The sequence below is a fragment of the Bidens hawaiensis genome, unplaced genomic scaffold (genome assembly GCF_021521415.1).
Source record: "Bidens hawaiensis isolate Kalapana, Puna unplaced genomic scaffold, B.hawaiensis_p1.1 tig00039000_1, whole genome shotgun sequence".
In the NCBI taxonomy this organism is placed as follows: Eukaryota; Viridiplantae; Streptophyta; class Magnoliopsida; order Asterales; family Asteraceae; genus Bidens; species Bidens hawaiensis.
In genome coordinates this window covers 149,027-170,051 of record NW_027496847.1, presented here as the reverse complement: position 1 = coordinate 170,051, position 21,025 = coordinate 149,027, and the positions used below count along the sequence as shown (strand labels likewise).

Sequence of the window (21,025 nt, the reverse complement as noted above, 5' to 3'; positions counted from 1 at the left end):
ATGATGATGATGATGATGGGGTTAGACCGCCTATTGGTGTTATTTAATTGTTTTCTTCTTTTGTTTTTCCTTTTTTCTCTTTTTGCTTTCTGACCTTAACAACCCAACCTGATGTCAACTTGATTGCCGCGGATAGCAATTTTATTTTTATAAACCTAATGATGAACCGGTGTTATATTTTGTTTATTCACTAATTTAGTTTTGCAATTAGTTGGTCAGACTACATGGGTCTGTCTTCGGTCTCCCATTGACGATTTGTATTGTAATTCCTTTTAACTTTGCCACACCTGTTTTGATATCCATTTGTGGCAGCCTCAAATTTATTTGATACTTGCATGACGGTTTCTAGAAAACCTCTTTCAAAATTGATTAGTTCTTTGATCATGGTGGCCCATTTAAATATGTGGTTTGATTTTCAAATTTGGTACTAAATTTGGTCATTTTGGGATTTCTAACAAGCTGTAGGTTTAGTTCGGTTATGAAAAGTTAGAATTTCTAACTTTTTAGTCAACATTAACCATAAAAAGTCGTCAGACAAGTCTGATGATAAAATCCATAATGTTTGGGAATTTAACAAAGTGGGTGCTCATGTCTTCCTTCTGTTGATTGATTTAATGGTAAAATGTTTAAAAGTTGCCTTTGACTCTTGGTCAAATTTTGACCAGTAAAAGTCAACATATGATGGCTTCAAGTTAATGTAACTAAGAGACCACGTCGAAGGACACAACGTATGAATGTTTGAATGCGTAGAAAGCTATTTTTTTATTTGGTTTAGTAACCTTTAATGCTTTCTTTATATTTCATGTCTTTTTTATCTGTTTTATTGTTATCGATTGTAACCGCCAAAGAGTATTCGTACTTGACTTTGATTTCCTTTATTTTGCTTCATACACATGTACTTAGAGCCGATGGTCTCTCTGGAAGCCACCTTTTTATTCCTTTGGATAGAGGTACGGTGTGCCTACATCCCACCCTCCCCAGACCCTACTTATAGCTTTGCTGTCGGTGGGATTTTACTGGGCATGATTGATTGATTGATTTGTTTGGTAAAGGCATTACAAGTTTTGATGAACTTAGTACAAGTTGTGTTGAAGGCATTACAACTTGAAGCTATAATTAAATATTATAGTAGATAATTTTTGGTTTATTTGCAAGCAGTCATTACATGTTAAAACATTTCTTGTGGAGATTAATACTTATTTGGTTACAAAACCGGTGTGGCAAAGATACATAGTGGTTATTGTCTATCAAGGGTATTATGTGCATAAATCTAAAATAAAAACATGAGGTTTCTCTTCGGAAAACAAAATATTCATAATTCATTTTGGAGACGGATTCACTTTTTCTCGGGTTTTGACATTTGAACTATTTTATCCCTAACCATCTAAATAGTTATTTTGTTTTCCAAACATTAACATTTTTTTTAATTAATCATTCATCTATTATATTAACAACAAAAAAATACACATTTGAACAGTCCAATACACAGAACAAATAAAGTTAATACAACGATTTATATAATGACTTTTACCTGCAAGAAGATGACAACAATCACTTCTCAGCATAATGTTTCGACCCATATCATATGTATGTCACAACTAATATTAATTAAAAACCAAATTAATGTAGTCTATCACATTCAAAAGTTGATATTCCCGTCCGGGACAACTACTAGTTGTATGTATTATAGATTTTAGGGGATTAACACAGTAATATTTCTAACTACAGGGACAAGAACGCATACAGGCCATTAAGCGAACGAAAGAAATCATTGCGGTGCACCTTCCTTCACGTTGATTGACTCTTGCCTGCCACAATAATAATATTTTGGTAGCCGAGATCTCAAATTCACAGTCTCATCTCTGAACGTATCGTATCTAAGGTTAGTCAATTTCCCCATCCTCTTTCTCACCGTCCGATCGTATCATACATATTACTTACAACATCAATTAAATCATTCATCAATCCAATAATTTCTACCATCAGTTTAATCATCCATCATCTAATTCATATAACTAATTAATTCTAGTTATTATTATGATTTGTGTACCCTAGGTTACATATTTTGTATCGCCTGATACTAATATTAATATGTTACTCTAATTACATACTTTAACAGATTCATCATAACCTAATTCTAGTTAGCTTGAATACATGTGACACAAAATTTGATTTGTTTTTTCTTCCTTTTTTTCAATATCATAAATTTAGGTTTTGCTTTCGATCGTCGGTGAATGTGATCGGTTAATCCATCAAGAGTTTGTTGAATCATCATGGATGGAAATAAAGACGAGGCGATAAAATGTGTCGCCATTGCAAAAGAGGCGATTTTATCGGGAAATAAGGATCGCGCTTTAAAGTTTATTCGCATTGCGCAAAGGCTAAATCATAATTTACACGTAGACGATCTTTTAGCTGCGTGTAACGATATTGATTCTGCAAATCCAAGTTCGTCGAATGGTGAAACTCGTGTTGAAAGTAACCATGTGAATGGGAATAAGGTTTAAGGTGTGGTTCAAGAGCCGAGTTATACTGAAGAACACGTTCAGTTGGTGCGAAAAATCAAGAGGAATACGGTTTATTATGAGATTTTAGGGGTCAGTAAGACTTGTTCGGTTGAGGAGATTAAGAAAGCGTATAGGAAGTTGTCGTTAAAAGTTCATCCCGACAAGAACAAAGCTCCTGGATCCGAGGAGGCGTTTAAGAAAGTTAGCAAGGCGTTTAAGTGTCTGAGTGATGACGTGTCGAGACAACATTATGATCAAACGGGTGTGGCTGAAGGGGAGGAGTACATTCAGCAGTATAATGTTAGGAGGCCTAGAAGGAGAACGAGACACAACATGTTTGAAGATGAGTTTGATGCTGATGAAATCTTTAGGTCGTTTTTTGGTCAAAGTGAAGCGTTTCGTACCGCTCAGGTCTACAGAACCAGACGGGCGGCGGCTGGTGGTTGGCCGAGAGAGGATACTGGTGGCGATGGTGGGACCGGGCCGAATATGCTATTGCTTCTTCAACTATTACCAGTTTTGTTAATACTATTGCTTGCTAGTTTTCCATACTCGGTGCCTGAATATTCATTGCAAAGGAACTATGCGTACCAATTTTCAAAGGTGACTGAGGAATATGGAGTGGAGTTTTATGTGAAATCAGCTGATTTTGATGACAAATATCCTGTTGGGACGGTTGCACGGGATAATATTGAGAATAGTGTTACTAAAGATTATATAAATATGTTGTGGCGGTATTGTCATGCGGAACTACAGAGGCGTTCGTGGAGTAGAAACGTGCCAACTCCTCATTGTGATAAGCTTGAAAGCTTAGGATTAGCTTGAAGGTTAGTTCTCAGTTATTTTTCTTTAGTTTATTTGTGGAAGATGATTTTTTGGTATCAATTCAAAAAAAAAAGTATTATTCGATGTTTTTTCTAAATAAAAAATGTAGTTGGAAGAGTAAACGATGATTATATTGACAAGATAGAAGGCTATTTTAAAGTAAGAAAATCAGTATTTTACGCCTATTAAGGATTTGTTATATTAAAATATGTTATTGAAGGAACGAGAAATCCCCCAATACTTGCTTTGTATAAAACCATGTGAAAAAAGACTTTTCTTTGTTAAAAACAAATGCAGTGAATTTTATCATTAGGATCTAAAGTATAGGTATTTAATCATGCAATAACAATGTACATTGACTTATATACAAATTCATTTGCAGTCCAAAGGGTTTTTTTCTGACAATTGCCCGATATGCATTCGTTGAGATGTTGATAAGTGTTTTTTTATGTTTCATCGGTAAGATGCTAAACTTTTCATTTAGACACTTCTCTTGAATCATTTGTGGTGTTAGAAGGGTCTTTTAAGTCATTTTGACACTTTACTTTAACCATTAATGGAGTCAAATGTTATACTTTTTATGGTTAATTGGTTAGTGCTAGCCATTGTGGTGTTTTAAATGTGTGAATTATCGCATAATGAATACTTAATTTAATGTTTTCATCGAGTCTTGTAATTGGATCTGTTTTTGTTTTCGGGCAGGGCATATTTGGATTGAGTTCACTTTCTGCTGGTCATGCATGATCTCTGAATATTGACTGGCCAATGTACTCGTGGAAGCTGGGCTTATTTCATATACTGTGTAGCAGCGCTTGCTCGACTCTGCAAGGTTTGATTTTACCACAGTGCACGGATGTAGTAGACATGTGTAAAGATACTGTTGTTGACGTATTAGAGGATATAATCGTATAATAGTGTTTCGAGAATAATGTTGAATTATCAGCTGATACCGAGGAATGCTTGTTTGATCTTGCTAGTTCGACTGAGCTCTTATTGTGTTTCAACCATTAAGATCTTTACACTAAGGCCATGTGTTATATATACCATTTTTCATTCTCCATTTTGTGCCACCCACCTCGTCAACTCTCCCACCGGTCACCCCCACCACCTAACCTATGTTATAAATAGTTAAATACCATTCTTCATTCTTTCTTTTTTAATAATATTTTAATACAAATTATATATTTTATATAGTTTTTTTTCCAACAAAATTTATATAAGGTCTTAAATATATATAAACGAAACTCTTACATTATCTCAAGCTACAAATTATATATTTTATTTAGTTTTTTTCCAACAAAATTTATATAGATCTTAAATATATATAAACGAAACTCTCACAGTATCTTAAGCTACCATATTGTTTTACAATAAGTAAAATTAAAATCTAAAAAAATGTAAACGAATAATGTAATACAACCCAATAATACGAGAAATAAAAACTAATTAATTAATAAATTAAAATTATATATGTTGCAAAACATAAACTAAATTAATTCAACAGAAAAGCAAATAAGCGAAAAAATAATACGTATTTTATTAAATTAGTAAAAGAGTGTTATTATGATAATCAAAATTATCATAAGGTTTTATAAATGACAAAAAACCTATAAGACTCTTAGATAACGTTTGGTATAAAGGAATGAATGAGGGAATTGAATGATCAATTATGAAGGAATGGAAAAAAATGTGTTTGGTTGATCAAAAGAATGAAATGACATATTAGCTAGTCCATTCTATTTCCCTTAAAACACCCCAATCTCATTTCATCCGCCCTTCGTGTTTTTTTTTTCCATTTCATTCCTTCTCACCATACATCAACTCCACCACCTTCCCACAACTACCACCATCGACACCCACCACCACCGTCGCCGCCACCCACCACCGACCATCACCATCGCCGGCCACACTCGCTATTACCGCCACCACCATCCACTGCCATCAATCATCACCATCAGTGCTAGTTGCCCACCACTGCTAACAACCGTCACCCCCCCCCCCCACACACCACTGCCTGCCACCCACCATCGTCACCATCGCCCCTGTTGCTACCACCACCACCGCCTGCCACCTCCACCACCCACCCCCACCCACCTCCAACCACCATTATCTCTCGTCGCCCACCACCACCCGCCACCACTCACTACTACCAATGCCACGGCCACCACCTACCACCCACCGCCACCACCACTCCACTACCATTTAATTAATTTTATTATTGTTTTTGTTTTGCCTAACAAGCAACACAAAGTAAAAATTCATTTCATTCCCATGTGGTAACCAAACATCTCATTGTAATGATAATAAACTATTCCATTTATTTGTCTATTCCATTCATTCGTCCATTCAATTACCTCATACCAAACAGACACATATAAATTCATTACTTGCCAGAAAGAGGTTGTTACCTTTACTAAGTGAGCTAGCTTAATATTGACTATCAATATTTTATTTTAAGAAAATAAAATAAAGTGATAAAGTCCGTTACTTTCTTTCCTATACATCTTTACAACTCTAATCTTCATCCTCTACCAGGCCAATGTGAGTTTCAGGAGAATGGTGAGCATGACAACTCAGCTGGGATCCAAGGAAGGGGGTGGAGAAAGAGCCACATAAAACCATCACATGTATAACACATGACCTAAGGACATCAACAATGGAAGGATGTCATGGACCCCTCTATCACATTCGTCATGTAACACAACACAACTAGTATGTGACCAAGGATCAATCTCTCCTCATTTCTTTCCCATGCATACACATACTATATGCTTCTCTTTTCCACACATCGAGTATGTGGCTCTAAAAACCGGCAAGTGCATATAGTCTAATAATAGTCTATTGATTATAGTTGTAGTCAGACAAATAATATATTGTATTTTGATGTGTAATAAAAAAATGTTGTGCTGTTTGTTTTTTAAGAGGTAAAATGTCTGCAGTCTGCGGACCACATCTGCAGACATCTGTAGCAGAAGAGGTGGACCAAACCTCTGCAGTCTGCAACAAGAAGATTGTTTGTTTTTTTAACGTCTGCAGACTGCTAAAATAAACTAAAATTTAAAGAAACTGAAACTTAAATAAAAAAAGTCTTTAAGATTAAAATTTAAATAATAGTCAACAACACTGAAATAATATTCATAAACCACAATAACATTCTTTAAATCATTTGTTCCGTATTTTGCATTAACTACTCAGCAATTTAATCTCGTAACTGAGTCATATATTCCCGATCTGATGTACTTTTGCTTTGATTCAATAACGGCTATAAACATAACTAAATGTTGTGTATTTTGTATAGATGTTTAATAAATGTTATCTAATTATCTAGATAAAGCCATTAATGCATACATGTTTAATAAAGGTAACATGATTAAGGAGTTAAAGGACAACTAGAAAATAATTCATAACAAACATACCAAAACAAATCAAACAACAAATTGCTTTGATGCAACACCACATTAGCTTTTTTCTAATTCTATTCAAAACCAACACCCCATCTACTCTCTTTCTCTCTCTCCAACACCAAAAGCTTAAGAAATTTTCTCCTCCATTAATATTAGATCTCTCTCTCTCTCTAAACACACACAATAATAATAATAATAATAATAATAATAATAATAATAATAAACGTTTTTGCCTCAACACATTGATAATAGATCAGCCGGAATAGATGAGGAGTGACGAGATTGAGAGCTCTGACGACAACGAACTGCCGTCGCGAGTCGACGACAAAAAACTGTGTTCGATTAGCGGCGGCGGCCAGGGGAGGTGGCGGATGCGGCGGATCGGGGGGTGGAGGAGGCGGCGGCGGCAGGTAGAGGAGAGGCGGTCGGCTGGGGTAGGGAAGGTGGATGTGGAGGTGGCTGGGTTTGATAGAGGAGAGGAGAGGATAAGGTCTGATGATGAATGATGACAATATGTGTGAGAAGAGGTCAGAAGTAGTTGGACCATGTCTGCACCAGGAAGGGGGCACGCAGACGTTTTTTAATGAAACATCTTCGGAAAAACAAAGTGTTAGTGCACGATTTTGCGTCTCGAGTCTTTGTATTTATCGTTAACGTATTTGTCCTTAGTTTAATGTAATAAACAAGTATTTATCTGTTTAGTTCGCTATATGTAATGTCTAGTTCGCTAGGGGATGTTAGCGAACTAAGACTTAAGCCTATTCCCTCCTGATTTGTTAGGGGATGTTAACGAATCATGGGGTGATTCGTCTGATTTATGTATGTAACGAAGTAGTGTCTGGTTCGCTATGGATGTTAGCGAACCAGACCTATCTTCTATATATAGTGAACCCTGTTCACGTTTAATTTAAGTTTTGAGAGTTAATTAACGAAACCCTGTCCAAATCCTCTCTCGATCTTCATCCTAATATTATACAATCACTGTTACATATATATTGATAATACATATACATATATAACACTTAATCTAAGGTAATTATGAGCTAGATCTGTAATTAAGGTATTAATATGTTATATACAGATCTGAGATCTGTTATTGTTATTAGATTGATACACTCCCGGGTTTCAACAAGTGGTATCAGAGCTTTCGGGGCTCAATTACACTTGATTTGGTGTTTATTTAGAGTATTGAATGTTTAATTAGTCTTTGATATCGATAGTGTTCCGTTTTGGTTGAATTTGGATCAATTTAAAGGTTAATTGAGTGAATTATGGACGAGTTGGATTGGATGTGAGTTGATATGGGTATTGGTAAAGTATTGTGAGTGGAATTAAGAATTGGATTAGTTTGAGGTGATTCGGTATTGGTTTTGGTTTGTGGCCGAAACAGGGTCTGTGTTTTGGCATAATTGAACTGATAATCGTGGATAATTGATTACGAGTATAGGGGTATTGGATTCGCAATCGAGTTACGAGTCTTTTGGTAGTTTATTTGTGTTTTTTGGTTACGATTTGAGGGAGTATTACGAATTTAAGTATTCTGGGTTTCTGGTTTTGTGTTCTTCATTTCCAGAAAATCTGGAAATCTTCTTTGAAGATTTGAAAATTTGAAGATGAACATGATTCGCTATCATCTTTATGTTGATTCGCTATCTTGTTCACTTTGATTCGTTCATTAATTTATTTGATTCGTTATAAATTTCACGTAATTCGTTAATCAGTTCGCTACAATTTTTGATTCGTGTTCCCTAATTCGTTATTTGGGTTAACAGATTCGTGTGACACGCGTCCACTTTGGGATTTGTGTCATAACAACCTTTGCCACGTGGCATAAGGTGTCAGAGTTTATTACAAACCGTTGTAACAACCTGATTCGTTATAGTTGATTCGCTAATCAATTGTAGCTGGTTCGTTATCTAGTTCGCTAAGTCTTTCTTAGTGATTCGCTACTGAATACTTTCTAATTCGTTAAGTTTCTCTTATCAATTCGCTAGCTAATTCGTTAGTCAATTCGTTAGTTTGATTTTCTGATTCGTTGACTTTCTGATTCGTTAGATTGATTCGTTAAACTCAATCGTGATTCGTTATCGGATCAATCTTAACTTCGTTAAGATTTTATTCGTTATCTACTGTTCACAGTTCGCTACAAGTGTTTATAGTTCGTTACATTTATCATTCGTTAAATCCTATTCGCTGGTTGATTCGTTACACCCTTAAAATTTTTGAAATTTGTCAAAAATGGCCGGTATGTATGCATTAGCGTCTCAAAACATGTTGATGCAACAAATGTTACAACTTGATATTGAGATAGGTTCACATTCGAAATGTCTAAGATTGATGAAGTTCAGTGACTTTGCCAAGTGGGAACCTCGATTTCGTGCTCATTTAGGATCAGTTCATCCTGATTGTTCATACTGTTTAGATGAAGTTTATACCGTTCCTGTGATTGGGGATGAGACTATTGGTTTTACACCAAAAGTTATCTCAGAATACTCAATTGAAAAAAAGAAAGCATTAGAGATAGAGACAAAAGCTTATTCTACTCTAACCATGGCTTTGCCTGAGAATATTTTTAACCAAGTGGGTAGCATAAAAATATGTGCTTCTTTGTTTCAGCATATTCGAATGAGAAGTATGGGTAACACTGCTGAAAGCAAAAAGGTTATGCTTAAATTTCAATTCGGAAACTTTAACTTACTCAAAGGTGAAACGGTTGAAGAGATGACTACGAGATTCAATCACTTGATTGCAGAAATGGATAAAATGAAGTTGGAAATTTCTGAGATTGACAAGATTGATACTATTAAGAGTGCATTACCAAGTTCGTACTCTATTTTTCTAATGGTATTAAAAGAAAACAGTTATTTCAATGAAGACTTGACTGCAAGTGAGTTTTTACAAAAGATTGAAGCTCGTGAGTATGATCTCAAGTGTCAAAAGTCATCTAAGGAAAGTCAATATCCTGCTTTTTACGGTGGTAGCATGCCTCTAAGTTCGACAATTTCACCAATCACTGCTTTTCTGACACAGAATGCAAGAGAGAATGAAACAACAATCTATAGTGATCCAAGAGCATGTTTTTATACTGCTGGTAACTCTGGATCACCAAATGTTTCTGTTGGTTCAGGAAGTTCATCTTTGACAAATCAATATTCATCACCTCCAAATGTCAACATGAAAGAAGCTGAACAAAACTTTGCCTTTCTATCAGCTTTCATGACGTCGTATGAAAATCTGGTTAGTAGCAAAATTGCCACTAGTGATCTAACTGATGAAGACTATGATCATATTGATCCAGATGACTTAGAAATCATGGATTTAAAGTGGAACATGGCAATGATTGTTCGTAAAGTGAAAAGATTCATGCAAAGAACTGGAAAAGATCTTCCTGCTTTAAATAAGAAGTTGGTATTTGACAAGTTGAAGGTAAAATGTTATAATTGTCAAGAATTCGGTCATTTTGCAAAAGAATGTGACAAACCGAAAAAGGAGTATAATGGTCCTCGTGGTCAAAGTTCAAATTCTTCAACACCACGAGGTAATGATGCTGAGAAGAAACCATCAAGTTCTGGATTACAAGCAATGTTAGCTAATGGAGATGATTGGTCACAACGACTACTGTGTAATGATACTCAAGCAAATCTGGCAATGTTTGGACCTACTGAAAATGTTCAAGATGCTAGTGGAAGCGAACTATCTTCTGATAATGATTCTGGATCTGAGTTTGATGATTCAAGTGAAAAACTTCCAATCAATTTTGCTTGTATGGCGAAAATCAGTGATTCTTCCACGTCTGCTTGTACGGCCAAGCAAAATGAGGTTAGTAATTCTGCTTCTAAAGTATCATGTGTTGATTGTGAGTATAATAAATCCAAAATTGATTCATTAAAACTTCAAAATGATACTTTGCTAAAAGAGATTGTGTCCTTAAAAGATACTTATAGGCAATCCTTGACTTCTCAAATGAATTCAAAAGAGAAAATTGAGGCTTTAACTATAAGCAATCATGATCTTAAAGCCGAGTTATCTGCGAAAATGACTATTAATGACCAAAAGTTTCAAGAAATCTTGAAAAATCGTTCAAAAATAGCCGAACTTGAGAATGAGGTTCTTGAGTTGAAGAACAAATTGGGTAAATTTCGAAATTCTTCGTTCTTGTTGAATGAAATTATCGAAATATCTGGAAAACAAAAGGATTCTAAGAAAGGGATAGGTTTTGTTGAAATTCCTCCACCATTTCACCATGATTATAAAATTAATCCTTTTGCCAAAAAGGAAAAAGAGGTAATTTTGAAAGAATCTATGATTTCAGAAAATGCTAAATCTGTTAAAACTGACAATGTTAAAACCCAATTTGCTCCTCAGAAACCTCATGTTCAAAGCAACAAAGTTTTTGTTGAACAGGATGACAAGGTTATTATTGAGGATGTGTTTGAACCTGAGATTATACACAAGAATAAGAACATTCCAAGTTCTAATCACATTCTGTGCGAACCTCATGAATTTAAGGAAGCGGTGTATGATTCACACAAACCTCAGGTGAAAAAGGAAATTCCGTTGAAAGTAAACTCTGTGAAGGCAAAGAAGTCAGAAAAACCGAAAATTTCTGATGAGGACTTAATGCGTTTCATTAATCCTCCTAGTTCTAAGCCATCATCTGCTAGGGTTTTTAAGTTAAAAGGGGATGGATACGATGTTCACAGAAAAAGATATTCCAATAAGTATCATTAAACCTGAACTTATTGAGAGTCTATTTATCAATGCAACTTCACAGATTCAAGATCTTGAACGTCGATATGCTCAAGCGAAAACATCAGTTCCATCTGACCCATTAACTAAAGCAAAGCATGTTTTAAAACAAGCTAAGAAAATTAACTTTGTGAAGTCAACTGGGACAGATACATTGAAAAGTTTTTCAAACTGTTCTAATTTAGATTTTTACTTGAAAAAGAAATCTGAATTATCTGATGAGTTTGCTAAGAGCATGACAAAAAATGTGAGTCATCATCAATCTTCTGAGTCATTTGTTCCAACTACCTCTCAACATTATCGTGTAGACATGCGAAGCTATTTTCTGTGCGGTCAACATGGTCATGTAGTGAGAAATTGTAGTCAGAAGAGCTATCAGAATCTTCATCCTTTTATCAAGGACCATTCTAAGCCGGTTCCTTTGGTAAAGGAGATTCTGAAACGACCTATGTCGTATGCTGATGATATTCATATTATGTATTCTGATATACATCCTCGAAAAGTGGTTCATATGAATGAAACTCATGGTTCTGTCAAACCTAAGTTTATTCCTACAGCACCCTTATGCAAGAATGAAAATTCAAATGTGGTTCAAACCGCTTACTTAAGACGAAAGTCTAGGAAGCCTGTAACTTATTCTCAAGTTGCTGACCAACAATTGAATGCAACTAAGATTAACTTTTCTCAAGAAAATCAAAAGGTGCCCAAGACTGAGGCCTGGGCTGCCTTTTTGAACTAATCATTTTCTTTTGTGTGTAGGGTTCATCCAAGACCATTTCTAGTGAAAATTGGATCATGGACAGTGGATGTTCTCGTCATATTACTGGAAATCTCAACCTCTTATCAAATGTGAGAAATATTCAAGGGGGATATGTGGCATTTGCTGGGAATTCTGGGGGTATGATTACACAGGAAGGTGATATTTCAAATGGGAAGATTACGTTTGAGAAGGTTAACTATTGTGATAAGTGGACCATAATTTATTGAGTGTGTCGCAAATCTGTGATAAGCAATACACTACAGTATTTACAGATAAAGAGTGTCTGATCTTGAAACCGGGTTATGTGATTCCTGAGGACATGGTTGTCATGCGATCACCACGATCAAATGATATTTATGTCTTGAATATGAATTCTAAAGTATCTACATCGATCGAAACGTGTTTTGTCTAGAAAGCAACCGAGAAAGACTCAGTGCTTTGGCATAGAAGAATGGGTCAAATACATGTTCGAAAGATGAACTACCTGATGGAAAACGATCTGGTAGAGGATGTGTCATTAAAGAATTTTAAGTTATCCGATTACTATGTTGCTTGTAAGAAGGGAAAACAGAAGAAGAAATTGCACCCATCTAAGTTATTGAATTCCATTGATACTCCGCTTAAACGACTTCACATGGATTTGTTCGGTCCAGTGAATCATGCGAGTATTTCTGGAGACTGGTATTGCCTAGTAGTGACTGATGATTATTCGAGATACTCATGGGTCTTATTTATGAGTTCAAAAGATCAAACGCCTGTTTTGGTACAAAACCTTATCACTAAAATCGAATCATTTTACAAACAGAAGGTGAGGAGAATTCGAAGTGATAATGGAACTGAATTCAAAAACACTATATTGGACTTCTTTTGTATCCAAAAGGGAATTCATCGTGAATATAGTGCACCTTATGTACCTCAACAAAATGGCGTTGCTGAACGAAAGAATAGAACCTTGATTGAAGCTGCAAGAACTATGCTTGCTGATTCTAAGCTTCCTATCCAGTTTTGGAATGAATCGGTGAATACGGCTTGTTATACACTCAATCGTGTTCTAACTGTTAAACGACTCAAGAAGACCAGTTATGAATTATTAAATAATGAGTCACCTAACTTAAGCCTAACTTAAAGTATTTGGAACCTTTTGGGTGTCCCTGTACTATGCTGAAAATGGATGTGGGTAAGTTTGATGAAAAAGCCATTGAAGGGTATTTCTTGGGGTATGCGTCACCTAAGAAACGGGTTTTTAATTTTACGTCTGGTTGTGTTGAAGAGTGGTACCATGTTGACTGTCAAAAGTACACTACTCCTTCACAAGGGAAAGGTCCCGACTGGATGTTTGACTACGATGGCTTATTCAATTCGTTTACTCCGTCAACTGATCATCTAGATGAAGATTTAGTTCGTGCTTATTTTGAAGAACATTTGTAGATTCCAAGATTTGCAAGTTCAAATGATATTGAAGCTCCATTTGTTGCTCCAACTGAAGAACCTGATATTGAGTCTTCTGTTCACTATGATAATGCATCTACTTTGTCTGATGATAATGCTGTTGTGATTAATGATAATGTTTCATCTCCTGAGTTGGGTGAACATTACACTAATTTATTTGAAAATATTGCTGTTTCTGGAAATCCTACTCTCAGGATTCATAATTACCATCCACAAGAAAACATTATTGGAGACTTAGAAGTGGGAGTTCAAACTCGTCGTCAAGTTGCTTCCTCGAGTGAAAATAATGTCTTATGTGCTTATGCCGATTTACATTCCACTGGTATTGTAAATACAGCTAAATTCATTTGCTTTCTATCCCAAGTTGAACCTACAACTCCTCGTGTGGCTCTGCAAGATCCATCTTGGGTAGAAGCCATGCAAGAAGAATTACAGCAATTTGCACGTTTAGGTGTTTGGGATCTTATTGACAAACCTGCTAGAGTCAAGAAAGCAATTCCGACAAAGTGGGTATTTAAATGTAAGAAAGATGATCGTGGGGTATTTGTGAGAAACAAGGCATGTTTAGTGGTGCAAGGTTTTCATCAGCAAGAGGGTATTGATTACACTGAAGTGTATGCTCCAGTTGCAAGATTAGAGTCGATTCGAATCTTCCTGGCATATGCTGCTTACAAGAATATCAAGGTGTATCAAATGGATGTTAAGAGTGCTTTTCTCAATGGTGAACTTCATGAGGAAGTGTTTGTTCTACATCCTCTTGGTTTTGAAGATCCTGATTATCCTGACCGTGTTTATCGTTTAAACAAGGCATTATATGGTCTACATCAAGCCCCGAGATCTTGGTATGGCATGCTCGCCGACCATCTGACGGATAATGGTTTCAAATGAGGGACTGTCGACTGTACTTTATTTCATAAGATTGTTGGTGATGATCTTCTCCTAGTTCAGGTATATGTTGATGACATTATCTTTGGGTCTACAAACGACACTTTATGTAAGGAGTTCGAGAAGTCTATGCAAACTAAGTTCGAGATGAGTTCGATAGGAGAGATGAATTTCTTTTTAGGGTTGCAGGTTCATCAGTCTGCTAAGGGAATTTTCATTCATAAGACAAAGTATGTGAACGATGTCTTGAGCCGATTCAAGATTACTGCCGGAAAAATCCCTTCTACTTCTCTCCCCGTGGGTCACAATTTATCACCGGATGAATTGAAGGATACCGTTGATCCTACCCTCTATCGTGCCATGATCGGTTCTTTAATTTATCTAACAGCTTCTCGTCCTGATATTATGTTTGTTGTTTGTCTTTGTGCTAGGTATCAAGCAAGTCCACGAGTGACTCACCTAGCTGCAGTCAAGAGAATACTTCAGTATTTGAGGGGAAATCCAGACATCGGGTTGTGGTACCCCAAGGATGATACTTTTGATCTTACTGCATATTCAGACTCGGACTATGGAGGTTGCAAGATCAATTTCAAGTCAACCATAGCAAGATGTCAATTTTTGGGAAACCGGCTTGTTTCCTAGCAGTGTAAGAAGCAGACAATGGTCTCCATTTCAACCGCCGAAGCTGAATATGTTGCAACCTCGAGTTGCTGTTCCCAGGTTTTGTGGATTCAACAACATCTTCGGGACTACGGTTTGAAGTTTCTTACTACTCCCATCTTGTTTGATAATTCTGCAGCCATCAGTATCACAAAGAATCCCGTACAACATTCAAAAACAAAACATATCGAAATTCGGTATTATTTTATACGGGATTGCTTTGAGAAGAAATTAATTGACCTTAAGAAAGTACACACTGACTTTCAGAAAGCCGATCTATTTACCAAAGCTTTTGATAAAACGCGTTTTCAATTTTTGCTTGGTTTAAATGGATTGAAGACTCTTGCTGACATCCTTAAACAAGGATAATTATCTTTATTTTTAGTTATTTTTTTATTTTATTTTTTTGTTTATTTTTGGTTTTTAGGGGGTGAAAGTTGAAAATTAAAAAAAATTGTTTTCAGTTTGAAATGATAAAAACCAAAAACATTAAAAATCTTAAAATATCAAAAATAGTGTGTTTTCATGTCTTTACCAGAAAAATTCTGAAAAAGTCAAAAAGAATGTGAATTTTCTGTTTATAAAAAAAAATCCGAAAAGAAAAAAAGATTTTGTTTTAAGTATGTAAAGAGAAAAACCAAAAAGATTTTTGCTTATGTTCGCTGAAAATTATGTCATTTGCTTCTATTTTGAAGGACATATACTTGTATATGTTTGGTCCTGATAATTTCTAGTAAATATTCGGGTTAGCCATTTATCTGACAAATGGAAATACTTGGGGCGATCGTTAAGCTTTCAACTTTAATTTTTCTCGCTGAAAAATTAGTCAATTATTTAAGTTTGTAAAGCGTGCTTGCATGTTTTGGTCCTGTTCTCTATGGGTAGATGGACATGATAGCCGTTAATTTATGAGCTTAAATTAACTGGGGAGACTAAATTCTTTTTATTTTTTATGCTTCTCAAAATTTTGAGTTTTTGAAGCAAAAAGAGAAAATGATAGTACATGATTATTTGACCCCAAATCTGGAAAGAAATAAGCTTAAAAGACTGTGTGCTTAATCATTGGTGCATTGATAGGTCTTAGACAAGCTGTTAGAGTAAAGTAAGTGATATAAACTTAAAGAAAAGCCAAATTGAAAGAGGTGTTAGTCTCTAATAAAAGTCTCGGTGAGGATGGCAGAAATGTAATAACCAGTCATACTCAAGCCTTATAGTTGTTGATCACCCAAAAATATAATAAAGCAAATAATAAGCGTTAGGATTCTGTACACTGTGAGTCTTTATGCGGCTTAATCATCTGGGTATTCATAAGCATGAATATTTCACTCGCTTTCTAGAGCAAACCCAAAGTCATTAAACTTGATCACCGCTGTACTTCGTACAATCCAAATTACTGACTTGATCAAAATCCGCTGTTAGTCATACAATTGTTCCTCCCTTGCGTGCATCTTAATACCAATAAGAAACGGACCCCAGGGGATATAATGTATGTAATCCGACAGATGGACTCGTGCATACTCACTCACGGTAAAGTAAACTTGATGCATTGCTCAAAATTTCACAATTGGTATCAAAAATTTGATCAACATTATAATGGTTTAAGTCAAGTTGGGGTGATTTTGCAAAAATCAAATTAAGCTTGAACCGAGATTAGGGGCTGATAGTTTCTGACATTCTGTGCGCTAATTGAACCATAAATCATATCACAAAAATGCTCGAAGGTTTGTTATAAGATTTAAGTGGACAACAATATCAATGACTGACTTAACGCCAGTCATAATATCGCTGAAATATAAAACTGTGATGGAAGGGCATTTTGGTCAATATGATTCTCTGCTCAAACTCAACAAAAACAAAAATATGTATTGTTTTTGTTAAATCAGAGAAAAACACAAAAAGATTGTCCATTTTTAATGTTCGGATGCTTCTTTGTAAATACATTCTTTAATTTTTACAAAATATCAAAAATATTTTATTTTTTTTACTGTACATATTATTTAATGATTTTAATTTATGTTTCGTAAAAGTGAAACGTTTTTAAAGTATTCAATTATCGGGATAAAAAAAAAGGTCCTCGATAATTATTTATTGATTAATATTTAATTAATTATTTATTTATCTCATTTAATTATTTAAGTTAAAATTAAATAAAGTTTTAATTCGGTAAAAGCTAATTCGTTAAATATGGATAACGAACTAGGTGGTTTTTTAGTGAACTAATTTCTAGTTCGCTCACCTAATTCGCTTCCGCACTTTGTAACGAATCACTTCTACTTCGTTATACATATTTAACGAATCAAGACACGATTCATGTCTTGTTCGCTATTCTGACATAACGAATTGGAATAACAAGTTGTCTAATTCGTTATTTAAAATTCAAACGAATCGCTTGATTCGTACAACGAGTACCTTAGGTAGCGTGTTAGGCTATATAGGACAGAAACACGAACAGTCCTTCACTGTTTACCTTCTTCCTTACACCTAAAGTCACATTTTCAAATTTTTCTCTGAAATTTTCGATCTTCGAATTTCGAGATTTCGAGTATTCCAGTGTGTTTCTAAGGTATAGACGATCACAGCGATGTGATTTTCGTCAAAAATGACGGTGTATTAATAGTCTAATTATGTGATTTTGTACTAAGGGTTTTCACGGCTTGATAAATCCTGATCAATGGGTATTATACTATGTTTTTATAGTTAATATATAGTTATTTGTGATCGGAATGCGATTCCGAGTCCCTTGGTAGACTTTAATCGAAGTTTGATTACTGTTTGCCTGGTCGATTGAGCGTTTCTGGTTTCGGGGTTTTGTATACTCTGGTTAACCTAAGTTATTTCTTGGTCTTGAGCCTCAATCTCAACGCCATGAGTTTTGTAATATGTTTCTGAGATCACTACACATAATGTTTTGATTATCCGACGATAGTTATGGATTAATTGACGCTTGTTCGTGTTGTTGACCGTCGGTGTTCTTATTAATTTTGACTTTGACTATGCGAGTCAAAGATTAAGTCTAAATTATTGACCATTCGTGAACTTTAGCGAATTGGAACTCTGTAGTGTTCAATTCGTTAAAAATTCAAACGAATTAGATTAGCGACTAAGTTATTTAACGAATCAGAAGTAAATTCGTCAAATTATAACGAACTAGATTCTAGTTCGTCCATTTAAATAGTAATTCGCTAAGTCTACTTCGTTAATCTATTTACATGATAGAGAATCACTTGATTCGTTACAGGTTGTTAACGAATCAGAGTGATATTCACACGAATGACATTTCTTACTTAAAATTATTTTTTTTTTAACTTAACTAAATGATTCAACCATCTAAACGAATAAATATATTAATTACACATTACATATGAATTTAAATACACCATTTATAAATAGATGGATCGATATGTACTAAATGTATATTAAATCACATTCCTTATATTCGTTTATACTTATACAGTGAAATGGCTGATCAAGTAAATCAAGATCTACCGGTTGCCGATCAAGGACAACAAGAGCAACCACATCAACAACAACAACAAGATGAAATTATTTTGTTATCATATGACAAAAAGCACAACATATGTGCTTATGTTGACTCAGATGTTGCTGATATAGCTACATTTGGAGATGTGTTGGCTTTTCTAAGACGGTCAGTGATACAGTACGCCATTACTGCTCGACCTAAGGTGTATCTGAGTATTATCAGGCAGTTTTGGGATACAGCTGAGTATGTGGAGGTGGAGAAGCATATTCGAGCATCGATTAATCAAACTCCTATTACAATTAATGTTGAAGTAATTCGGCGTGTGCTTCGATTTGATGATAATGATAACAACCCGAGTGAATTTGACAAGCAACTGGTCAAGGGTTTGTTTACACGTGTGCGTTATGGTGGAGACACTGATAAATCTATGTTGAACAAGAATGGATTATGCCCACCATACAAGTATCTTCTCCATGTTCTTATTCATTGTATGAGTGGTCGTCGTGGTGGTTTTGACGAATGTCGACTCAGTTTGCAATCAGCCTTTGTAGCTTTAATCCTCAACAAGCCGTTCAACTACTCCGAGCTAGTCTTCGATCATTTGAAAGACCATGTTCAGCAAACGATTCAGTCGAAGAAAATTTTAATGTATCCTCGTTTCTTGCAGTTGATTATTCAAGATTTGATACCTAATTTAGCTATTGATCAGACCTCAATGAATGATGGGCTTCCTATGGAACATATGACGGCGGATACTGTACGTCGAATGTTGGTTTATAGAAAGGAGAGGCCAGCGGATAAAAGAAAGATTGGTCATATAATTAATCCGAATTATGTCTGTCCTCCTAATGAACGCTGGATCCATGATGACTCGGATTCCGAGCGTGAAGGGAGAGAAGGTGGGAACGATGATGATGAGAATGATGATGGTAATGATGGTGATGGTGGAGCTGGTGATGTTGCCTTTCAAGAACAACAAGAGGCAGTAAATGCTGCATTAGCTGCCATCATTGCAGCTCAACAAGAACGAACGAGAAAAGGGAAAGCAGTGGCAACTGGTGAGCCATCTAAGAAACGACGTGTGTCAGCTGGGGTTGGGGTAATTATTGGTGTGCCACCACCTCGTCATTCAATGCCTCAAAGCTCGGTAGTGCCGCCTACTACTAGCACTCCGATGCTTACATTGACAACGACGTCGGTGTCTCATAAAAGGCTTGGTTTAATTCCACAAATGGCTTTATCTGAAATACCAAAGCCTCCTGCTACACTGTCTACTGTATCTCCAACACCATCAATGAGGTCTCCTCCTCCTCATCCTCCTCCTAGTGATGTCTCTTTCTTAAGAATCACTCGGCCTCAAGGACCGATCCAACCTGTTCATCCATCTCTGTACAACATGCCATCGAACCGTCAGACATAGATGCTGTTAAATCTTCTTCATCTATATAAGAATCAAATGGCAGCTGACCGTCAGAATCAAGAACGTCTTATGGAGAATCAAAGACGGATGATGAGTTATATCTCATTTTGTCAAAAAGAGACTAAAGCGCTGCGGGCGATTGTTGAGTCTCAGGGGGTGAAAATGAAGGAACAAGAAGAGTTAATCTTGCAGTTGACTTGCAAAGAAGATGCCCTAAAGAAACTCAAAAATGATGATCAAGATCCTAACGATTCTGGTGCAGGAGGTGTGCCTAAACCAATCGCACGGCTCATCTTCCGGTGCAGATACAAGTGGCGGTGAGGACTCGGGCAAACAAATTGTTGTGTATCAGGATTCAACTGCTGTTAAGCCAATTGAGATGATTGCCGCCAACACTGTGATATTTTTAGATAGTTCGAGAGTGGTTAGAAGTGTGGTGAACAAGGATGAGATAGAGGTGGGTGATTTTTTGATAAGTCTCTGACACGAGAGCAGATTTCCATACTGCTCGGGTTGAATGACGAACTTTGACTGTGTTAGAGACTGAGCTTGATGTCGAAGTGGTGAATGAGGAAGGTATATCGGATGATCCGTCTATTCAAATGAATACGGACTTTATTTATGAAGACGAGGATGTTGAGATGGAAGATGTAACTGCTGAGGAATATCCGGACTTATATCAACACACAAACGTTGATCAAGGTAATCCGGTATTTGATGAACAAACGGTTAAAGAAGCAGAAGATCATCTCGAGAAAGTGTCCAAAGGTAAGAGGAAGATTTATGATTCGCTTCTTGACCCATCTCTTGAGGAGATTCAAAGTTGGTTCAGATTCAAAGCTGCGGGTAAGATTATTCAGGCATATCGTTATGTAGATCAAGAAA

General features: G+C 35.9%; 1 pseudogene across 1 annotated transcript; it reads left to right on the top strand.

The window, feature by feature from the left end:
• The first annotated feature begins 2,160 nt into the window (after window positions 1-2,160).
• On the top strand, window positions 2,161-4,219 carry LOC143590801 (chaperone protein dnaJ 49 pseudogene; annotated as a pseudogene). Its single transcript, XR_013145548.1, has 2 exons — window positions 2,161-3,334; window positions 4,035-4,219. The product of XR_013145548.1 is annotated as a chaperone protein dnaJ 49 pseudogene (transcript).
• The last annotated feature ends 16,806 nt before the right edge of the window (window positions 4,220-21,025 follow it).